The sequence below is a fragment of the Entelurus aequoreus genome, linkage group LG04 (genome assembly GCF_033978785.1).
Source record: "Entelurus aequoreus isolate RoL-2023_Sb linkage group LG04, RoL_Eaeq_v1.1, whole genome shotgun sequence".
NCBI lineage: Eukaryota > Metazoa > Chordata > Actinopteri > Syngnathiformes > Syngnathidae > Entelurus > Entelurus aequoreus.
Window position 1 is genome coordinate 13094212 of NC_084734.1, and position 11163 is coordinate 13105374.

At 34.6% G+C, this 11163-nt stretch overlaps 1 protein-coding gene across 1 annotated transcript in view; it reads right to left on the bottom strand.

Moving 5' to 3' along the window:
• Window positions 1-9078, bottom strand: part of atl3 (atlastin 3) — a 49993-nt gene extending 40915 nt beyond the window's left edge. The window contains exon 1 of the mRNA XM_062043431.1: window positions 8908-9078. The gene's annotated coding sequence lies outside the window, so the exon portion shown is untranslated. The remainder of the gene's footprint in view (window positions 1-8907) is intronic.
• Window positions 9079-11163: the final 2085 nt, after the last annotated feature.

An 11163-nucleotide genomic window follows, 5' to 3' on the forward strand; every position in this document is an offset into this window, starting at 1 on the left:
ACCCTTCTCAAACAACGGCAATAAAACTATTCTGATTCTGATACTGCTGTGATTATATGCATCAAGTGTTCATTCAAGGCTAAGGCAAAATATGGAGATATATATGGTGTATCGTGACATGGCCTAAAAATATTGAGATACTAATAAAAGGCCATATCGCCCAGCCCTACATGGATGACCACATTATAGCGTCTTTGGTGCTATTTGTTAGCATCAAGAAAATACCCTTAATAGTATTAATTAAGTAGATGAATAAATCTCTATTAGCATATATTGAATCTTGATATCGCTAGCAGACATTGCTGAACAACAGGGACATCTATAGCTAAATAATGAGACAAAATATGAACCTCACAGCATTAAAAACAACTGCAGACATGATTTATAGATGAGACTAATATTTGTAGCAGGAAATCAACTGCAAAAAACCGTATCCTTTTTCTCATTAGCGTCATGATCACAGCAGCACGGCACTCGTTGTCATTCAAATATGTTACTTAGCGATGCACATATAAGTCCAACTTTGTCTTTCATGGATTAATGTTAAATTTGTAGAGCCCTCAGATGTAAAGACATGATGTGCCTCCAATCTTCTTCCTTTAAATCTGTGACCTCACTTCCTGTGTCACAGGAAGTGAGGTCGTAGCAAGCGTACTATTTGTGATGATGAATTGTATAAATCTTTCAAGAGTGATTTCAAAAAAACATTTTTCTTAAGAGTCAATAAATCCACTTTATCCCATTTTAAATATTATTTTCACGATCCCTTATACATATATATTTGCCTCTCAACTAGGGCTGGGCGATTAGGCCTTTTATTAATATCTCAATATTTTTAGGCCATGTCACGATACACCATATATATCTCCATATTTTGCCTTAGCCTTGAATGAACACTTGATGCATATAATCACAGCAGTATGATGATTCTATGTGTCTACATTAAAACATTCTTCTTCATACTGCATTAATATATGCTCATTTTAAACTTTCATGCAGAGAGGGAAATCACAACTAAGTCAATTTACCAAAACAGTATTTATTAAACAGTTATTAAGCAGTGGCACAAACATTCATGTCATTTCAAAACAGAAAGTGGAAGATTGTCAGAAACATTTTAAAACAAGCTATGAGTGCACTTTTGTGCATGATGTCACTAAGATGACATATCAAAACAACACTAAATTAAAGTGCACTTTTTGTACAGAACGCCACTACAATAGTTTAAAACAAATAAAGTGCACTTTTGTGCATGATGTAACACAAGATATTTCAATAAGTGTCAAATAAAATGAGCTGCATAATAGGAAATCAAATAGTGTATGTCCTTCGCTATGTGGTAGGTTCCTGCGGACGTTATCTCCTTCTGTTGTTGACTATTTGTTTCATACGGTGTTGATCTGGAAATGGTTGCTTCGACATTTTGTTGGTCTGGCACCGAACGGAGATGTTGACATGCACTCCTCATTCTCTAGCGGGTTACTTTTCAAAGGATGGTACAAATTAGCAGTGCTACTTTTTGTAGCAACGCTTTTGCCGCATACTTGACATATTACGGTTGTCTGTTCAACATCTTGCCGCTTGAAGCCAAACCACCGCCAGACGATGGACCCCGTCCTGTTTTTCTTGGGAATTAATTCTTCTTCCTTCATTTGTTACCAGATTCGCACCTTCTTTCTCTCGTATTACCACTCGCACGGCTGTGCTAGCACCACAGCTAACGTTACCCATGCCGCTACATCTCTGCTCGGCGAGGGCGTATACGTATGTGACGTATGACGTGACAGTATGTGACATGTGTAAGAAGCTGCGCTTGCTGTCTGTGAGAAGGAGACACAGGAAAGAGCGAGGAGAGCCTGTAGTGTAATGCCAGCAGCTAAAAGCAACTGCGTGAGAACGTATACTCGAATATCACGATATAGTCATTTTCTATATCGCACAGAGACAAACCCGCGATATATCGCATATATCGATATATCGCCCAGCCCTACTTGCGGGTGTGTTTTACTTCTTTTACACTTGCAAGGCAGCAAAGCATGCTAAAATTGCACAAAACAATTGACTCCAAAGTTAATAAAGGTTTTTTGATGGTGACAGTTTATGAATTTCTGTTTTTCCCCCAGGAGTGTACATTTTTTTAACAGATTTATTTTTGGGAGCCACTTATTTTGGTTGTATGACAATTAAGAGCATTCAAATAATACAAAACCCAAAACCAGTGAAGTTGTCACATTGTGTAAATGGTAAATAAAAAGAGAACACACTGATTTGCAAATCCTTTTCAACTTATATTCAATTGAATGGACTGCAAAGACAAGATATTTCATGTTCACACTGAGAAACTTCATTTTTTTTGCAAATAATCATGAACTTAGAATGTAATGGCAGCAACACATTGCAAAAAAAGTTATCAGAGGAGCTTTTTACCACTGTGTTACATGGCCTTTCCTTTTAACAACACTCATTAAATGTTTGGGAACTTAGGAGACACATTTTTGAAGTGGAATTATTTCCCAATCTTGCTTGATGTACAGCTTAAGTTGTTCAACAGTCTCCCTTCTGATATTTTATCCTTCATATTGCACCACACATTTTCAATGGGAGACATGTCTGGACTACAGGCAGGCCAGTCTAGTACCCACACTCTTTTACTATGAAGCCACGCTGTTGTAACACGTGGCTTGGCATCGTCTTGCTGAAATAAGAAGGGTCGTCCATGATAACGTTGCTAGGATGGCAACAACGTCATTTTCCCTAGCTCATGACATCACATCTTTCCCCCTATAAAGAAAGATTTTAACTCAATAAAGTGTATTTCTTTTTTTAGCTTTAACTTTTCATTTTTTAGCATTGTAACCACATTTGCAAACAACTTTTCTCTTCATAGAATTTTCTTTCAATAAAGAAATAAAGTGCAAAAATGTCAAAGCATCATAACAAACAGTTATGTCAAATAGCAGCAGAAGTGCACTTTTTGGAGAGCTGTATTATTTTCAGTTTTGTGCCCAAGGGACTGATTTTATTTAACACTATATTATTATTTATACACCTATAGTGATCACAGAGACAGGTTGTTTTTTTGTTACTGTATATATTTGTTTTTCTGAAAAATCCCACTTAATATACTTTGGGTAACAACAGTCAATATTTATTTATTTTATTTTATTTTTTTTTAGGGGGTAACAGTCAATATTTATTTATTTATTAGATTTTATTTTTTTCTTATATACTAAAAGTGAGCTTTTGTTAAACCAAATATTGGGTGTTTTTTCCATATACAACAACCTATCTGGACTCGATAAGAGAATCGATAAGGAATCGGTTCGATAAGAGGATTCGATAATAGGCTCGAACTCGATAATTTCTTATCAAACATCATCCCTAATGACTGTAGACTACTCCAGCAGACTTACACTCAAGCTGTTCCTGTACTTGTTAAATTATTTTGGGGCCAATATCTCTAGCTAGCTAGGTTTATGTACCACCACAGTCTCTTAATGAACCGAAAATATTTCTCCGTTAGCCGTGATGCTAATTTTCCCTATGTTAAATCCCATTAATTTATGCTAACAACGTTAGCGATCCGAATTGACCTTTTTTGTGATCTGTAAAGTTCAACTAGCAAATACTAAATGAAAAGGTGTAGTTTCCTCTGCCTTCTGTTCTGCTAGCCATTCTGTTGTCATACTAGAATGTACAAACCCCGTTTCCATATGAGTTGGGAAATTGTGTTATATGTAAATATAAACGGAATACAATGATTTGCAAATCCTTTTCAACCCATATTCAATTGAATGCACTACAAAGACAAGATATTTGATGTTCAAACTCATAAACTTTATTTTTTTTTGCAAATAATAATTAACTTAGAATTTCATGGCTACAACACGTGCCAAAGTAGTTGGGAAAGGGCATGTTCACCACTGTGTTACATGGCCTTTCCTTTTAACAACACTCATTAAACGTTTGGGAACTGAGGAGACACATTTTTGAAGCTTCTCAGGTGGAATTCTTTCCCATTCTTGCTTGATGTACAGCTTAAGTTGTTCAACAGTCCGGGGGTCTCCGTTGTGCTATTTTAGGCTTCATAATGCGCCACACATTTTCAATGGGAGACAGGTCTGGACTACAGGCAGGCCAGTCTAGTACCCGCACTCTTTTACCATGAAGCCACGTTGATGTAACACGTGGCTTGGCATTGTCTTGCTGAAATAAGCAGGGGCGTCCATGGTAACGTTGCTTGGATGGCAACATATGTTGCTCCAAAACCTGTATGTACCTTTCAGCATTAATGGCGCCTTCACAGATGTGTAAGTTACTCATGTCTTGGGCACTAATACACCCCCATACCATCACACATGCTGGCTTTTCAACTTTGCGCCTATAACAATCCGGATGGTTCTTTTCCTCTTTGGCCTGGAGGACACAATGCCCACAGTTTCCAAAAACAATTTGAAATGTGGACTCGTCAGACCACAGAACACTTTTCCACTTTGTATCAGTCCATCTTAGATGAGCTCAGGCCCAGCGAAGCCAACGGCGTTTCTGGGTGTTGTTGATAAACGGTTTTCGCCTTGCATAGGAGAGTATTAACTTGCACTTACAGATGTAGCGACCAACTGTAGTTACTGACAGTGGGTTTCTGAAGTGTTCCTGAGCCCATGGTGATATCCTTTACACACTGATGTCGCTTGTTGATGCAGTACAGCCTGAGGGATCGAAGGTCACGGGCTTAGCTGCTTACGTGCAGTGATTTCTCCGGATTCTCTGAACCCTTTGATGATATTACGGAGCGTAGATGGTGAAATCCCTAAATTCCTTGCAATAGCTGGTTGAGAAAGGGTTTTCTTAAACTGTTCAACAATTTGCTCACGCATTTGTTGACAAAGTGGTGACCCTCGCCCCATCCTTGTTTGTGAATGACTGAGCATTTCATGGAAGCTGCTTTTATACCCAATCATGGCACCCACCTGTTCCCAATTTGCCTGTTCACCTATGGGATGTTCCAAATAAGTGTTTGATGAGCATTCCTCAACTTTATCAGTATTTATTGACACCTTTCCCAACTTCTTTGTCACGTGTTGCTGGCATCAAATTCTAAAGTTAATGATTGTTTGCAAAAAAAAAAAGTTTTATCAGTTTGAACATCAAATATGTTGTCTTTGTAGCATATTCAACTGAATATGGGTTGAAAATTATTTGCAAATCATTGTATTCCGATTATATTTACATCTAACACAATTTCCCAACTTATATGGAAACGGGGTTTGTAGGTTATAGTTTGATTTAGCATGCTGATTGAGTGTTCATTTATTCATCTAGCCTATTTCTATTCATTTGTCCATCAGTCAAATATTTTTAAAGACTACTCCAATTGTTTAGCTGACTATTTATATCTGTGTGTGGCATTGCATAAGTGTTTTACAAGAATAAATAAATAAAAACAGAATAATGCCACGTACACCATCTGATGTGTGGAGACATTTCACCCCAACCAATGTAGGCGGAAAGGTGGTGTACATTTGCAAATACTGTGCAAAGAGCTACTTCAAAAATGCCACAAAGATGCAGCAGCATGTAGACCATACTTGCCAACCCTCCCAATTTTCCCGGAGTCACAAATTTCAGTGCCCCTCCCAAAAATCTCCCAGGGCAACCATTCTCACAAATTTCTCTGGATTTCCACCCGGACAACAATATTGGGGGCGTGCCTTTAGCGTCCTCTCTCAAAAAGTCTGCCGCAGCTGTGATTGGACCTGGATAGCCTCCGGGAAGAAGTAGTGGAGTAGCAAGTGCTTGGCAGGGAAGATCTTCCCCAGGAAGCAAGGATTGACCGGTTTTGGGCCATGCTAGTGAGAGATGGAAGATTCTAGACTCTGGTGCATTTGATGAAGGCACTTTTGTGCGTGCCACACAGCAATGCATCATCAGAGAGGGTGTTCAGCATGGTTAGAAAGATAGTGACAGAATAGAACGAGGATGGACAATTCCACCCTTAACTCACTCCTTTCCTGCAAATTAAATTTCACAGGTGCTGACCATACCTATGCTCCTTCAAGGGCTGTGCTACTGGCTGCGAAGCATTGCACCTTCAAATACAACCACATGTAGAGGAGTGTTATGTGTGTATATGTGTAAATAAATGAACACTGAAATTCAAATATTTCTTTATATATATATATATATATATATATATATATATATATATATATATATATATATATATATATATATATATATATATATATATATATATATATATATATATATAGCTGTAATTCACTGAAATTCATTTATTATATATATATATATATATATATATATATATATATATATATATATATATATATATATATAGCTGTAATTCACTGAAATTCAAGTATTTATTTTATATATATATATATATATATATATATATATATATATATATATATATATATATATATATATATATATATATACATATATATATATATATATATAATATATATAAAATAAATACTTGAATTTCAGTGAATTACAGCTATATATATATATATATATATATATATATATATATATATATATATATATATATATAAAATAAATGAATTTCAGTGAATTACAGCTATATATATATATATATATATATATATATATATATATATATATATATATATATATATAGCTGTAATTCACGGAAATTCAAGTATTTCTTATATATATATATATATATATATATATATATATATATATATATATATATATATATATATATATATATATATATATATATATATATATATATATATATATATATATATATACCTGTAATTCACAGAAATTCAAGTATTTCTTATATATATATATATTAGGGCTGCAACTAACGATTAATTTGATAATCGATTAATCTGTCGATTATTACTTCGCTTAATCGATTAATAATCGGATAAAAGAGACAAACTACATTTCTATCCTTTCCAGTATTTTATTGAAAAAAACCCAGCATACTGGCACCATGTTGTGGACATTGGGGGTGCAGCATACACCAATAATAACACAGAAATGTAACTCATCAGAAGTGAATCAGATATTGTACACGTTTCTGTTGTGAATAATAAAGGATTAATTTTAGGCTGCCTCTGAATAATAGCATGAAATATTCCAGCACCTTCATAACGTTTAGTTATACTAAAGCGTCACTCAAATCTAAATATATTTATATAGCTTTATCGGGCCCGGCTACATTGATCCATTATGAAACCAACCTGAGATATTTCTGTCCGTTACGTTTATTTCGAAATTGGTAACCGTGCGTTTTCTCTCTCAAAACGGAGTCAAATGTGCCGGAGACACATTATCAGCCCCGCGTTGCAACAAAGGAATAACGTTAACGTTACTCACAAAAAAGCTGAACTCATGAATGCCTGTTGCCACTATGGAGTTAAAAAGTTACGTACTGTGAGTTCCCTTCATCCATGGCTCCAACATGTTTCCTTTTCAGGTGCTCCTGAAGCAATGTTGTACTTCCGTGCCATTTTGCAGGAAACGGTGTTCTTTGAAGTCTTTAAAGTGAAGTGTTCCCACACTTTTGACGACTTAGGTCGTACACTTTTCTTCATTGAAGCAATAACCTCAAGATGTTTTTCTGCTGAACTATCCGTACGGTTTACCTGCGCCATTTTTCTAATGTTTCTAGACGGCGTCGTCACGTGAGCTGCACATGACACATCATTGGCTAGCTTACCTCCACCTCATGAGACGTAGCCTCAGCGCCGCCCTGGCGCTGTTTTGTACTGTTTTTGTACTTACTTTGATTATTGTTTCTCAGCTGTTTGTAAATGTTGCAGTTTATAAATAAAGGTTTGTAAAAAAAAAAATTAAAACTTTTTTTTTTTTAAATAAAATAAAAAAAGCCTCGGCGCATGCGCATAGCATAGTTCCAACGAATCGATGACTAAATTAATCGCCAACTATTTTTATAATCGATTTTAATCGATTAGTTGTTGCAGCCCTAATATATATATATATATATATATATATATATATATATATATATATATATACATATGTATATATTATATATATAATAAAATAAATACTTGAATTTCAGTGAATTACAGCTATATATATATATATATATATACCCCACCCCAGCGGGCCTTTTGAATATCTCCTTAATTCTAAGGTCTCAAGGTTGGCGAGTATGATGTAGACAAGTGCCCGATAATATATAATAATTGTAATTCCCCATTAATTCCCATGGACGGTGTCCAACTTTGAATAATCAAAAAATGGCCAATACTTCCAAAGTTCCCGAAGTAAATTTCCGGGAAGTTTCCGGCAATTTACCGGAAACTTTCCATCCCTTTGCAACCCTAGCATTAAATGAGATGAGACAATGTTGAGCTGTGTGTTAATAAATATGTGTGCAGTGTGCTTCCAGCATAGTTCATTGGACATCCTTAAAGAAGATCCTTGTGGTTCTCTGTAGGAAGTCATTCCACCATGGCCGCACACTGTGTTGACTGTGTTATTCTTTTTTCTTTTTTTTTTAAACTCAACTTTCTCACCAAAAAAAAAGTGAACTAGTGAAGGGCGTGGCGCTCAGATGCCAAACACTGAATGTCTTTAATCAGCTCCGTGAAATGTAAAAATGCCTTAGTAATGTAACTTATTTCGCAAGGATACAGAGTAGTCGAATATGTTGCAGAACGTAGTTGCATTACGTTTTGTTATAAAAAAAGATGACGTTTGTGACTCAGCGAGTTTTAGCTAACCAACTTAACATACAACAACTAGTTAGCAGTGTCGACAAGACGGAAAACAATAGAAAAGCTAACATTTAGCTAACATTTAGCCGGGCAACCACACACCAATTTCGCACAACTGCAACGCCAAAATACGGTCGTAACAAGATCACTTTACCTCAGCTGCGGCTTATTCTTCTCACTTGCGAAGTGCCTCCAAACGACGTCAAACACAAACTCGCTACGAGTCGAAAAAAGACGAACGTAACTTTTTTTTTTTTTTCCCTCCTCTAGACTGGCATGAAAACAACCATGTCAACTTACTCGGGTATTACATCCGCGCAATGGCTTGTGGGAAGTGAAGTTGGACCGCGCGTTCATAAGCGATTGTGTCAGTCGGAGGGAAACTACAATGACCGTCATGCCGCTGAGAGGCTGTGATGCACGGGAAATGTAGTTTACTCACGCAGAAACACGAATCAGAGTCTCCTCTGTGACTCACTTCGTAGTCATGTGTTTTGGTTTTACAGGAGAGGATTAAGGCCAGAAAAAAAGGACTTTTCAAAAGAAATATATCACAAGCGGTAGGAAAATGGATGGATGGATATATCGCTTAGGGATTTTGAAATGTGGTATTTAAGTAAATGTAGTTCCAGATTAAATATTTACATATACTTGACAACAAATCGGTTATATCTATAACTTTGAATCTCATAATTATGACTTTTAGCTCATAATTTCAACTTGTTAATGTGATGATGACCTTTTCCTTACAATTATGACTTTTTATCTCATAACTATGACTTTTTCCTCACAATTTGTATCTCACATTTATGACTTTTTAGCTCATAATTTCGACTTTTTAATGTCATAATGTTGATTTTTTCCTTACAATTATGACTTTTTATCTCATCACTATGACTTTTTCCTCACAATTTGTATCTCATAATTATGACTTTTTAGCTCATAATTTCGACTTTTTAATGTCATAATGATGACTTTTCCCTTACAATTATGACAATTATGACTTTTTATCTCATAACTATGACTTTCCCCTCACAATTATGACTTTTTATTTCATAACTATGACTTTTTCCTCACAATTATAACTTTGAGTCTCATAATAATGACTTTTTAGCTCATAATTTCGACTTGTTAATGTCATAACAACTTTTTCCTTACAATTATGACTTTTTATCTCATAACTATGACTTTTTCCTCACAATTTGTATCTCATAATTATGACTTTTTAGCTCATAATTTCGACTTTTTAATGTCATAATGATGACTTTTTCCTCACAATTATAACTTTGAATCTCATAATTGTGACTTTTTAGCTCATAATTTCGACTTGTTAATGTCCTAATGACTTTTTCCTTACAATTATGACTTTTTTATCTCATAACTATGACTTTCCCCTCACAATTATGACTTTTTATCTCATAACTATGACTTTTCCCTCACAATTATGACTTTTTATCTCATAACTATGACTTTTTCCTCACAATTATAACTTTGAATCTCATAATTATGACTTTTTAGCTCATAATTTCGACTTTTCAATGTCATAATGATGACTTTTTCCTTACAATTATGACTTTTTATCTCATAACTATGACTTTCCCCTCACAATTGACTTTTTATCTCATAACTATGACTTTTTCCTCACAATTATAACTTTGAATCTCATAATTATGACTTTTTAGCTCACAATTTCGACTTTTTAATGTCATAATGATGACTTTTTTTATCTCATAACTATGACTTTCCCCTCACAATTATGACTTTTTATCTCATAACTATGACTTTTCCCTCACAATTATGACTTTTTATCTCATAACTATGACTTTTTCCTCACAATTATAACTTTGAATCTCATAATTATGACTTTTTAGCTCATAATTTCGACTTTTCAATGTCATAATGATGACTTTTTCCTTACAATTATGACTTTTTATCTCATAACTATGACTTTCCCCTCACAATTATGACTTTTTATCTCATAACTATGACTTTTTCCTCACAATTATAACTTTGAATCTCATAATTATGACTTTTTAGCTCACAATTTCGACTTTTTAATGTCATAATGATGACTTTTTCCTTACAATTATGACTTTTTATCTCATAACTATGACTTTCCCCTCACAATTATGACTTTTTATCTCATAACTATGACTTTTTCCTCACAATTATAACTTTGAATCTCATAACTATGACTTTTTAGCTCATAATTTCGACTTTTTAATGTCAGAATGATGACTTTTTCCTTACAATTATGACTTTTTATCTCATAACTATGACTTTTTCCTTACAATTTGTATCTCATAATTATGACTTTTTAGCTCATAATTTCGACTTGTTAATGTCACAATGATGACTTTTTCCTTACAATTATGACTTTTTATCTCATAGCTATGACTTTTTCCTCACA